This window comes from Triticum aestivum, chromosome 5D, assembly GCF_018294505.1.
Source record: "Triticum aestivum cultivar Chinese Spring chromosome 5D, IWGSC CS RefSeq v2.1, whole genome shotgun sequence".
Classification (NCBI taxonomy): Eukaryota; Viridiplantae; Streptophyta; class Magnoliopsida; order Poales; family Poaceae; genus Triticum; species Triticum aestivum.
This window is the reverse complement of record NC_057808.1, coordinates 225,079,563-225,092,760: the sequence shown is the minus strand read 5'-3', so window position 1 is coordinate 225,092,760 and position 13,198 is coordinate 225,079,563.

Sequence of the window (13,198 nt, the reverse complement as noted above, 5' to 3'; positions counted from 1 at the left end):
TGTGGCTGTAATAAATTATATGAAACTAGTAACCAATATTTTGTTTTTAGTGTTATTGGCATTAATGCATCGTGTATATATCATTTTGCTTTTTGTACACAGATCGTCCCATGCAATGTGAGGTCAGAATTCAACAAGCTGGCCGGAGACTCTGTGACCTTTGAGGCTCCTGGGGGCCCCTACACTATGGAGGTCGAGAAAGGACGAAATATGACGCATGTGGGAGGAGATGGATGGGTCCGTTTCATCGCCCACATGCGTATCACCGGTGGTGAGTTGATCAGCTTCTCCTTTAGAGCAAAAAGACCCAAGCTGGCCATGATTTATGTCAACAAAGCAGAAGATGATGAAGATGATGAGGATGATGAGGATGATGACGACCCACTTGGTGAAGCCATCGTAGCTCAAAGAATGAGGTTGAGCGAGGAGGAGGTGTGCAAACTATGGGACATCATTCCGCCACGTGCCGACTTCGTCGGGGTGCCATTCGTGACCCGCCTGACAAGTACCATGGTTGATCGGCATATCATGGTATGTTGTATTTACTGTAGTAATTTGATGATATGCTTTATTGTTATACTTAGTGTAGAGTCCGATGATATATATGCTTAGTGAACCTTATATGCTTAGTGAATCTTATATGCTTTATTGTTATACTTAGTGTAGAGTCCGATGATATATATGCTTAGTGAATCTTATATGCTTAGTAAATCCAATGATCTATATGCTTAGTGAATCTGATGATATATATGCTTTATTGTTATACTTAGTGTAGAGTCCGATGATATATATGCTTAGTGAATCTTATATGCTTAGTAAATCCGATGATCTATATGCTTAGTGAATCCGATGATGTATATGCTTTATTGTTATACTTAGTGTAGAGTCCGATGATATATATGCTTTATTGTTATACTTAGTGTAGAGTCCAATGATATATATGCTTAGTGAATCTTATATGCTTAGTGAATCCGATGATATATATGCTTCGTGTAGAATCCAAAGAACTGTTAATAGTGTAGAATCCATATATACTTATTAGTAGAATCCATGCTTAGCAGAAATGTAGTACTGTCTTTTGATAGTGTAGAATGTGTGAGGCTACTTATTAATTGATATGTTTTTCTTATTCAGAAATTGCTAAAGAGCTTATCTGAGAGTTGTGGTATCAAGCCTGATGAAGAAGGCTCTGCTGGAATACGCCTTACCGCGAGGGGATCCGTCACCACTTGTGCGTACGGCGTGGACACGGACGATCGCACACACTTCAAATCGATTGGGTGGAAGAGCTTCCTCGTCGGCAAGAATCTTCATGTTGGACATGCAATCCTAATTACTATCAGGAACACCCACCGCCCAGGCTTGAGGATGATGGTCGTCATCGATATCATCTAGAATTACATATGCATGCGTGTGGCTGCTGAACCATATATATGCTAGTATGACTACCTAGTAGACTTATCAACTATGATCTATCCATGCATTGTTGACTACTATATATGAGTTTGTGAGATTGTGTGGTTATATTAAATGTGGTATTGTCGTTAATGTTTGTGAGATGGTTCTGTGAACTTAGTTTATTTGCACTCGACTTGTCTTGATTTCCATGAATATTGCATCTGACTTCTTTTTTTTATTTTTATTTCTATTTACCTAGTTGTAGCGTGGGGAGAAAATAGGGCGCTACTACTACGTGATGATAGTTGTAGCGTTGGTAGTGAAAGAGGCGCTACTACTAAGTATTTTAGCTGTAGCGCTTGTTTAGAAACGCGCTACTGTTAAATAATAGCTGTAGCGCCCTAGCAGTAGCGCGGGTGCCCGCACTACTAGTATGTAAAAAACCAACGTCACTAGTAAGGTTTTCTCTAGTAGTGGACGGTCTCCTAGGGAAGGGGCTCCATGGCATCCATCGCACATACTCGGCAAGCATCTCGCCATCCACGTCCGCCATCTCTTTGGAAAAGGCCACCATGAGCTGGGCGTGGGCGGACGCGATCTGGGCTTGGACGGGCTCCGTCGTTGCAAGGTATGCGGCGGAGGAACAGACGGCTGCTCGAACGCTCTCGGTGATTGCCAGCTCTTCGGCCGTGGGTTCCCGACCGTTGTCGGAGAAGCTTCGTTCGATTTGTGCGGTGACCGCGAGGAGCTAGGCATGGGCGGCCTCGACATGGTCGTGGGCAGCCTCCATCAGGGCTAAGGCCACCGCTGCGAAACCGACAGCTGCTTGCCGCTCTCGCCAGTTGCTATCCCCGAGGTAGATGTTGCTGCCGCCACCTGAGAAGCAACAACAGCCGTTTGGGCTGCCTTTGCCGCCCGGTCGCAAATTGCGGTGCGCTCATGCACCTTGTTAGCACGCGCATGGCGGCTGCGGCCGCACTCTCGCCGGAGTGGGCCACCGAAGTTGCCCTCACGACGCGGGTCCACGTGCCCATCTTTCACCGGCGACGATTGAACAGTGAAATGATATTTGGGGAGCGAGCTAGTGTGCTTGAGACACCAGTTGTGGACTGTAGCCGATGCACCTTCTCGCGTAAGCCATAGGCGTACTATACACCGACGGAGCTCCAAGATATTTTGTACCACATCTCACATGGTTGCTGATAATAAACTGTATGCGATCTACTTGATTTTTCATCTTGATTTGAATTACATAATGGGGTCACAGCGGCAATGGACGGTGTTTGAATTGCTAGACCTTTATCTGGAGTGAACATGCAACTATATGTGTGTCGTAAAATAATTGGAATTATTCAGGGTTCGTTTGAACATTTTATACATTAAATTGGTTTTCTAGCCATTTCAGGTGAACAATTCAAATTTGAACTACATGCACATGCTCCAATGCATATAAATTGGTTGAAAAATCAAATCTGTGTCCCCGGGTGCATGCTTAGATCCCATGCAAGAAATGGGAATGCATTTCAAACACCAGAGCACCGTTGATTGCCGACAAAACATTGAGATGCCTAGTTTTTGAATTCTAGTAAATCCAAAACTCGTCTGAAATTCATGAAACTTGGCATGCTATCATGGGGCAGCATCAACATGCCGTGGTACAAATTTTGTCCCATTTGGGGCAGGTTTGGGTATATGCTTCTCAAAAACCGGAGCTTCTCACAACAAGCATGATGGTTTTCGGTAGGGAACGTCCCACCTTTGGGGATGAAACGATATCCATTGCCTCTTATTGCTTTCAATTTTTTTTCTCGTGTCAACATAGAACAACAGGAGTGTTGTGTGATTTTTTGTGATTTTTTGGGGTTCGTTTGGACATTTTTATGCATTAACTGAGTTTTCAATGCATTTTATATGCATAATTCAAATTTGAACTACATGCACATGCTCCAGTGCATATAAATTGGTTGAAAAATCAAATATGTGTCCTTGGGTGCATGCTTAGGTCCCATGCAAGAAATGGGAATGAATTTCAAACACCGGGGCACCGTTGATTGCCGGCAAAACATTGAGATGCCTGGTTTTTAAATTCTAGTAAATCCAAAACTCGTCTAAAATTCATGAAACTTGGCATGCTATCATGAAGCGGCATCAACATGCCGTGGTACAAAATTTGTCCCATTTGGGGCAGGTTTGGGTATATGCTTCTCACAAACCGGAGCTTCTCACAACAAGCATGATGGTTTTCGGTAGGGAATGTCCCACCTTTGCGGACGAAACGATATCCATGGCCTCTAATTGCTTTCAATTTTTTTTCTTGTGTCAACATAGAACAACAGGAGTGTTGTGTGATTTTTTGTGATTTTTTGCGGTTCGTTTGGACATTTTTATGCATTAACTGAGTTTTCAACGCATTTTATGTGCATAATTCAAAATTGAACTACATGCACATGCTCCAGTGCATATAAATTGGTTGAAAAATCAAATATGTGTCCTTGGGTGCATGCTTAGGTCCCATGCAAGAAATGGGAATGAATTTCAAACACCGGGGCACCGTTGATTGCCGGCAAAACATTGAGATGCCTGGTTTTTAAATTCTAGGTAATCCAAAACTCATCTGAAATTCATGAAACTTGGCATGCTATCATGAAGCGGCATCAACATGCCGTGGTACAATTTTTGTCCCATTTGGGGCAGGTTTGGGTATATGCTTTTCACAAACAGGAGCTTCTCACAACAAGCATGATGCTTTTCGGTAGGGAATGTCCCACCTTTGGGGACAAAATCATATCCATTGCCTCTTATTGCTTTCAAATTTTTTTCTCGTGTCAACATAGAACAACAGGAGTGTTGTGTGATTTTTTGTGATTTTTCGGGGTTCGTTTGGACATTTTTATGCATTAACTGAGTTTTCAATGCATTTTATGTGCATAAATCAAATTTGAACTACAAGCACATGCTCCAGTGCATATAAATTGGTTGCAAAATCAAATATGTGTCCTTGGGTGCATGCTTAGGTCCTATGCAAGAAATGGGAATGAATTTCAAACCGGGGCACCGTTGATTGCCTGCGAAACATTGAGATGGCTGGTTTTTAAATTCTAGTAAATCCAAAACTCGTTTGAAATTCATGAAACTTGGCATGCTATCATGGAGTGGCATCAACAAGCCGTGGTACAAATTTTGTCCCATTTGGGGCAGGTTTGGGTATATGCTTCTCACAAACAGGAGCTTCTCACAACAAGCATGATGCTTTTCGGTAGGGAACATCCCACTTTTGGGGACGAAATGATATCCATTGCCTCTTATTGCTTTCAATTTTTTTTTCGTGTCAACATAGAACAACATGAGTGTTGTGTGATTTTTCAGGGTTCGTTTGGACATTTTATGCATTAACTGAGTTTTCAATGCATTTTATGTGCATAATTCAAATTTGAACTACATGCACATGCTCCAGTGCATATAAATTGGTTGAAAAATCAAATATGTGTATTTGGGTGCATGCTTAGGTCCCATGCAAGAAATGGGAATGAATTTCAAACCGGGGCACCGTTGATTGCCGGCGAAACATTGAGATGCCTGTTTTTTAAATTCTAGTAAATCCAAAACTCGTCTGAAATTCATGAAACTTGGCATGCTATCATGGAGCGGCATCAACATGCCGTGGTACAAATTTTGTCCCATTTGGGGCAGGTTTGGGTATATGCTTCTCACAAACCGGAGCTTCTCACAACAAGCATGATGGTTTTCGGTAGGGAACGTCCCACCTTTGTGGACGAAACGATATCCATTGCCTCTTATTGCTTTCAATTTTTTTTCTCGTGCCAACATAGAACAACAGGAGTGTTGTGTGAATTTTTGTGATATTTTGGGGTTCGTTTGGACATTTTTATGCATTAACTGAGTTTTCAATGCATTTATGTGCATAATTCAAATTTGAACTACATGCACATGCTCCAGTGCATATAAATTGGTTGAAAAATCAAATATGTGTCCTTGGGTGCATGCTTAGGACCCATGCAAGAAATGGGAATGAATTTCAAACACCGAGGCACCGTTGATTGCCGGCAAAACATTGAGATGGCTGGTTTTTAAATTCTAGTAAATCCAAAACTCGTCTGAAATTCATGGAACTTGGCATGCTATCATGGAGCGGCATCAACATGCCATGGTACAAAATTTGTCCCATTTGGGGCAGGTTTGGGTATATGCTTCTCACAAACCGGAGCTTCTCACAACAAGCATGATGGTTTTCAGTAGGGAACGTCCCACCTTTGGGGACGAAACGATATCCATTGCCTCTTATTGCTTTCAAATTTTTTTCTCGTGTCAACATAGAACAACAGGAGTGTTGTGTGATTTTTTGTGATTTCTCGGGGTTCGTTTGGACATTTTTATGCATTAACTGAGTTTATATGCATTTGATGTGCATAATTCAAATTTGAACTACATGCACATGCTCCATTGCATATAAATTGGTTAAAAAATCAAATATGTGTCCTTGGGTGCATGCTTAGGTCCCATGCAAGAAATGATAATGAATTTCAAACCGGGGCACCGTTGATTGCCGGCGAAACATTGAGATGCCTGGTTTTCAAATTCTAGTAAATCCAAAACTCGTCTGAAATTCATGAAACTTGGCATGCTATCATGCAGCGGCATCAACATGCCATGGTACAAATTTTGACCCATCTGGGGCAGGTCTGGGTATAAGCTTCTCACAAACCGGAGCTTCTCACAACAAGCATGATGGTTTTCGGTAGGGAACGTCCCACCTTTGTGGACAAAACGATATCCATTGCCTCTTATTGCTTTCAAATTTTTTCTCGTGCCAACATAGAACAACAGGAGTGTTGTGTGATGTTTTGTGATTTTTCGGGGTTCGTTTGGACATTTTTATGCATTAACTGAGTTTTCAATGCATATATGTGCATAATTCAAATTTGAACTACATGCACATGCTCCAGTGCATATAAATTGGTTGAAAAATCAAATATGTGTCCTTGGGTGCATGCTTAGGTCCGATGCAAGAAATGGGAATGAATTTCCAACACCGGGGCATCGTTGAATGCCGGCAAAACATTGAGATGCCTGGTTTTTAAATTCTAGTAAATCCAAAACTCGTCTGAAATTCATGAAACTTGGCATGCTATCATAGAGCGGCATCAACATGCCGTGGTACAAATTTTGTCCCATTTGGGGCAGGTTTGGGTATATGCTTCTCACAAACCAGAGCTTCTCACAACAAGCATGATGGTTTTCGGTAGGGAACGTCCCACCATTGTGGACGAAACGATATCCATTGCCTCTTATTGCTTTCAATTTTTTTTCTCGTGTCAACATAGAACAACAGGAGTGTTGTGTGAATTTTTGTGTTTTTCGGGGTTATTTTGGACATTTTTATGCATTAACTGAGTTTTCAATGCATTTATGTGCATAATTAAAATTTGAACTACATGCACATGCTCCAGTGCATATAAATTGGTTGAAAAATCAAATATGTGTCCTTGGGTGCATGCTTAGGTCCCATGCAAGAAATGGGAATGAATTTCAAACACCAGGGCACCGTTGATTGCCGGCAAAACATTGAGATGCCTGGTTTTAAATTCTAGTAAATCCAAAATTTGGTTAACCATTCACGTGACGCCATGTGTCTTGGTTTTAATGGCTGTAGGAGGTGTCGTGTGGACAGCTGCTTGACCTTGACTGAACGGGAGGCGTGCGAGCACCGTCCGGTGCGCAGGCTGACCGAGAGGCGTGCAAGCTGTCGTTGAGTGCGCAGGCTCACTAGGAAGCGTGCGAGTTGTACGCTGCGCAACTCATTGGGAAGCGAACCCGTTGACTTCCACGGCCGCCCGCCTTGCTCGCACTCTCCATTAATGGCGCCCAAGCCGCGGTTTAATTCGCTTTTTAAATATAAAACAGTCATCGCAAACATTTTAGTTAGAACACCTGTATGCAAACCGACAGCTTCCCCAGGAAGCCAAGAGAAAATGTGCCGAGCAAGATTTCTGTAGCTCTTGATCGCAAACGTTTTAGATAGAACACCCGTATGCAAAAGTGAGAGCAGCGTAGGATTTGTGCATCCCTTCAACGCAAACGGTTGATTTGGATGACCCGTGTGGAACCACGTACAAACAATTTGGTAAGATTTGTCAATCCTTGTAACACTGCGATTTGTCAAAGTATGAAGCTAAAAATCACTAGCAGTATCTAATTCTTGCAACTAAAATTCAGGAATTAAGCATAGATTTCATTCATAGATTAAGCAGTCGTTCTTAATTTATACAAACAGTTCAACTCGACAGCTGAACCAACCAAACTTTTCCCCAATTGTTGCCAACCACGTACTGAAATAGCTGGTTCAACTATATATACCAGCTAATTTTAAGTACATTGTACAGTTCCACCACATCTATAGTCAGATGAACTGAACAAAAATAGCCCCTAAATACTACTACTACTGCGGAGGGGCTTTGTACTACTTCCGGCTGCCTCTCCTCTACCGAGCGCGCTCAGTAAGAGGCGGAGGAGGAGCCGCCTACCGACGAGTTGGGCAACCGCAATGCGGTGCCTCCCGCTAATGCAGCTTCAGCGACGCTCGCTGATGTCTACTACACAACCTTCTTCTTGTAGACGTTGTTGGGCCTCCAAGTGCAGAGGTTTGTAGGACAGTAGCAAATTTCCCTCAAGTGGATGGCCTAAGGTTTATCAATCCATGGGAGGCGTAGGATGAAGATGGTCTCTCTCAAACAACCCTGCAACCAAATAACAAAGGGTCTCTTGTGTCCCCAACACACCCAATACAATGGTAAATTGTATAGGTGCACTAGTTCGGCGAAGAGATGGTGATACAAGTGCAATATGGATGATAGATATAGGTTTTTGTAATCTGAAAATATAAAAACAACAAGGTAACTAATGATAAAAGTGAGCACAAACGGTATGGCAATGCATTGAAACAAGGCCTAGGGTTCATACTTTCACTAGTGCAAGTTCTCTAAACAATAATAACATAATTGGATCATATAACTGTCCCTCAACATGCAACAAAGAGTCACTCCAAAGTCACTAATAGCGGAGAACAAACGAAGAGATTATGGTAGGGTATGAAACCACCTCAAAGTTATCCTTTCTGATCGATCTATTCAAGAGTCCGTAGTAAAATAACATGAAGCTATTCTTTCCGTTCGATCTATCACAGAGTTCGTACTAGAATAACACCTTAAGACACAAATCAACCAAAACCCTAATGTCACCTAGATACTCCAATGTCACCTCAAGTATCCGTGGGTATGATTATACGATATGCATCATACAATCTCAGATTCATCTATTCAACCAACACAAAGAACTTCAAAGAGCGCCCCAAAGTTTCTACCGGAGAGTCGAGACGAAAACGTGTGCCAACCCCTATGCATAAGTTCACAAGGTCACCGAACCCGCAAGTTGATCACCAAGACATACATCAAGTAGATCACGTGATATCCCATTGTCACCACAGATAAGCACATGCAAGACATACATCAAGTGTTCTCAAATCCTTAAAGACTCAATCCAATAAGATAACTTCAAAGGGAAAACTCAATCCATTACAAGAGAGTAGAGGGGGAGAAACATCATAAGATCCAACTATAATAGCAAAGCTCGCGATACATCAAGATCGTACGACCTCAAGAACACGAGAGAGAGAGAGAGAGAGAGAGAGAGATCAAACACATAGCTACTGGTACATACCCTCAGCCCCGAGGGTGAACTACTCCCTCCTCGTCATGGAGAGCGCCGAGATGATGAAGATGGCCACCGGTGAGGGATCCCCCTCCGGCAGGGTGCCGGAACAGGGTCTCGATTGGTTTTTGGTGGCTACAGAGGCTTACGGCAGCGGAACTCTCAATCTATTCTGCTCCCCGATGTTTTTAGGGTACATGGATATATATAGGCGAAAGAAGTCGGTAAGGGGAGCCACGAGGGGCCCACGAGGGTGGGGGCGCGCCCGGGGGGGCAGGCGCGCCTCCCTGCCTCGTGGCCACCTCGAAGCTTCCTTGACTTCAACTCCAAGTCTCCTGGATCATGTTCGTTCCAAAAATCACGCTCCCGAAGGTTTCATTCCGTTTGGACTCTGTTCGATATTCCTTTTCTGCGAAACACTGAAACAAGGGAAAAACATAAACTGGCACTGGGCTATGGGTTAATAGGTTAGTCCCAAAAATAATATAAAAGTGTTTAATAAAGCCCATAAACATCCAAAACAGATAATATAATAGCATGAATACTTCATAAATTATAGATACACTGGAGACGTATCAGCATCCCCAAGCTTAATTCCTGCTCGTCCTCGAGTAGGTAAATGATAAAAGAAATAATTTATGAAGTGTAAATGCTAGCAGGTGCACAAGTTTGATCAATGATAATTTCAATCACCTTTTCTAGCATCCTTATATATCATAATAGTAGCTCATCTCATAAAGCTTCTCATGATCAAGTAACAAGCTATTCACATGTTAAAGTATAGATCATAAACTTTCTTGGAAACTAACAAACCATGTTATTACTCAACTATCATTTAGTCTTTCACAATTGCTAATACTGACGCGATATTTATGGGTTCAAAGTTTAAATCATACACAGAGAAAGATAGGGGCTTATAGATTCATCTCACAACCTTTTACCTCAAGGGTAATGTCAACAATAATAGCTCATGATGCCTTACATACAATTGGATATATATATCAGAATCTTTCCAACACAATGTGCTTGCCAAAGGATAAAATGTAAAAAAGAAAGGTGAAGATCACCATGACTCTTGCATAAGGTAAAAGACAAGAATAAAAGATAGGCCCTTCCGAGAGGGAAGCAGAGGTTGCCATGCGCTTTTATAGTTGGATGCACAAAATCTTAATGCGAGGGAACGTCACTTTATATTGCCACTTGTGATAGGGACCTTTATTATGCAGTCTGTCGCTTTTATTGCTTCCATATCACAAGATCGTATAAAGCTTATTTTCTCCACACTAAAAGATCATACATATTTAGAGAGCAATTTTTATTGCATGCACCGATGACAACTTACTTGAAGGATCTTACTCAATCCATAGGTAGGTATGGTGGACTCTCATGGCAATACTGGTTTAAGGGATGTTTGGAAGCACAAGTAGTATCTCTACTTGGTGCAAAGAATTTGGCTAGCATGAGGGGGAAAGGCAAGCTCAACGTGTTGGGCGATCCATGACAATATACTTTATTTTGGATATAAGAAAACATAACCCATTACTTTGTCTTCCTTGTCCAACATCAACCTTCTAACATGTCATATTTTAATGAGTTCTCACAATTACAAAAGATGTCCAAGATAGTATATTTATATGTGAAATCTCTCTTCCCTCAATATTGTTTCATGAATTGTTCAAGTGACCAATACAATGTTTGCTAACCTTCAATAAATTTACCACCTCTACTTCTTATATGTGAAGTCATTACTCCCATGGGATAAGCATATGAAACATATACAATTTCAGATTTATGATATTCAATTCATTCAACTATTTACTTGTCGGTGTGGAACGACACCTATGGGATCACAAGAATCCCTACTACGGTTGCCGGGGCGCAGGGTTGCAAGAAGAGCAGGATTAGTAATCAGCACAAGGATCGTTTACCCAGGTTCGGGCCGCGAGGATGCGTAAAAACCCTAGTCCTGCTTTGGTGGATGTATTGAGTGTTCTTGAGCCCTCCAACTAGCTATGGTAGCTGAGCCGTTTCAGAGAGCCGAATCCTTCTCCAGTATGCCATGGGCCTCCTTTTATAGTCGAAAGGGGCTGCCACAGTGGCACACAGGAGGTGGAAAGACATACAGTGCCGCGAGCTTATCGCTCGTTGTCAGGACCCCGATTCCAAGTGACATCAATCTAGCCGGTAACACCTCATATCACTTTGCGGCCTCACGCACGGTATTCCCACGGGTGTCGCCTTACCATGGCCCGGGACCGTTTGCGCCTTTTGGCTCACGTATATGATAGTGTCGCTAGCATCCATATGACAGAGAACCCGGGCCGACATGACTAGTCGTGAACCCAAAGTGGCACTAACTTACGGGGACAGGCATACATGAATCAACATCGAGCATGTCGGTCAGCAGCGTGCGAATCCGGGCTGTAGCACTGGGCTAACATGACTCCGGTGAACCGGGCTGTAGCAGGCTAGGCAGGACTCCGGATGTCACCGCGTGACATTTCCCCGAACGGACAGACACAGGAACGAAGTGAATCACATGTCGGCCAGTCAAGTGTTCCGGAGCGGTAGTGCTGGGCTAGCAGGACTCCGGTGAACCGGGTTGTAGTGGACTACTATGGCTCATGGAAGCACAAGACTACATTTCCCCATAAGAGAGGCTACCAAGGATAAACAACTAGGTTGTCGGATCCCACACATACCAAGCATTTCAATCATACACACAATATGCTTGATATGTGTAAATACAACATGGCATCACAACATAACTCTACGACTCAAGTATTTATTCATTAGGCTCCGAGGGGCCAAGTATTACAAACACGGGTCTCATGACCCCACATACAGAGCATACAAGCAACAAGCGGAAGCAATACTTGTCTGAGTACAGACAACTACAAATGAAGAAGGCTGAAAAGCCTGACTATCTACAAGACCCCCCAAGGGTACAAGATCGTAGCTGAGGTAACAAGCTAAACGTCGGAGTCCACGCGGAACTACTAGTGAGACTGAAGTCTCTCTGCAAAACATAAAATAAGCAAACGTGAGTACAAATGTACCCAACAAGACTTACATCAGAACTAGCTACATATGCATCGGTATCAATAAAGGGGGTGGTGGAGTTTAACTGCAGCAAGCCAGCTTTGACTCGGTGGCTATCCTAAACTACGACTGCTGGTAACTCTTTTGAGGTGGCGCACACGAGTCCACATATTCACCATATCAATACACCACTATGGATTCGCTCCCATCTCCCTACGAGAAGGCCATCCATAGCACTCACACTTATCTTGCGCATTTTAGAGTATCCACTTTCACTTGTCTATGAACTGTACAGGCAACCCGGAAGTCCTTTACCGCGGACACGGCTATTCGAATAGATCATGTTAACCCTGCAGGGGTGTACTACTTCACACACGCTCTCGCCACTTACCACCATGTACACGTCGTGTATCTCGGCAACCTTCAAGCGGAAGCCTGGCGAGGGAGTCGGCCACGACCTGACTAACCACACAAGTCTCTAGTCCAGGTTTATCGCCTATTTGGGTTCCATCCGCAAGGAGATCCGGCCGGGGTGTCGCTCACGGCCCCAAACGATGTGAGCAGGGTTCCCAAGCCCACCATCCGGGTGCCACTTGGTACACCGTGCCACTGTGCCTAGTCTGTCCCAAGCCCACCTGTACCGGGTGCCACTTGGTAGACTACTAACACTACCTACAAACACCAGAAACTAGTTGCAACTCCTGGACAGAGGTCAGGTTGATTAATAAGTCGAGAGAGCTTGGAGCGCCCGGATCCCAATCTGTGGTAGTAACTGTTCATGGATCACAAACACATAACTCGGTTCCTGAGGACGGGTTCAATGAGACAACCCACCATGTACTCCTACATGGCCTCTCACCGATTCCTTTACCAAATCGTGTTCACACACTTAGCTCACAACAGTAGGACATGTTCACACACCTCTAATTCATCCCCGATGAATCAGACCTGACTCAACTCTAAGCGGTAGCAGGCATGACAAACAAGCATGAATGAGTAGGCACATCAGGGCTCAAACAACTCCTACTCATGC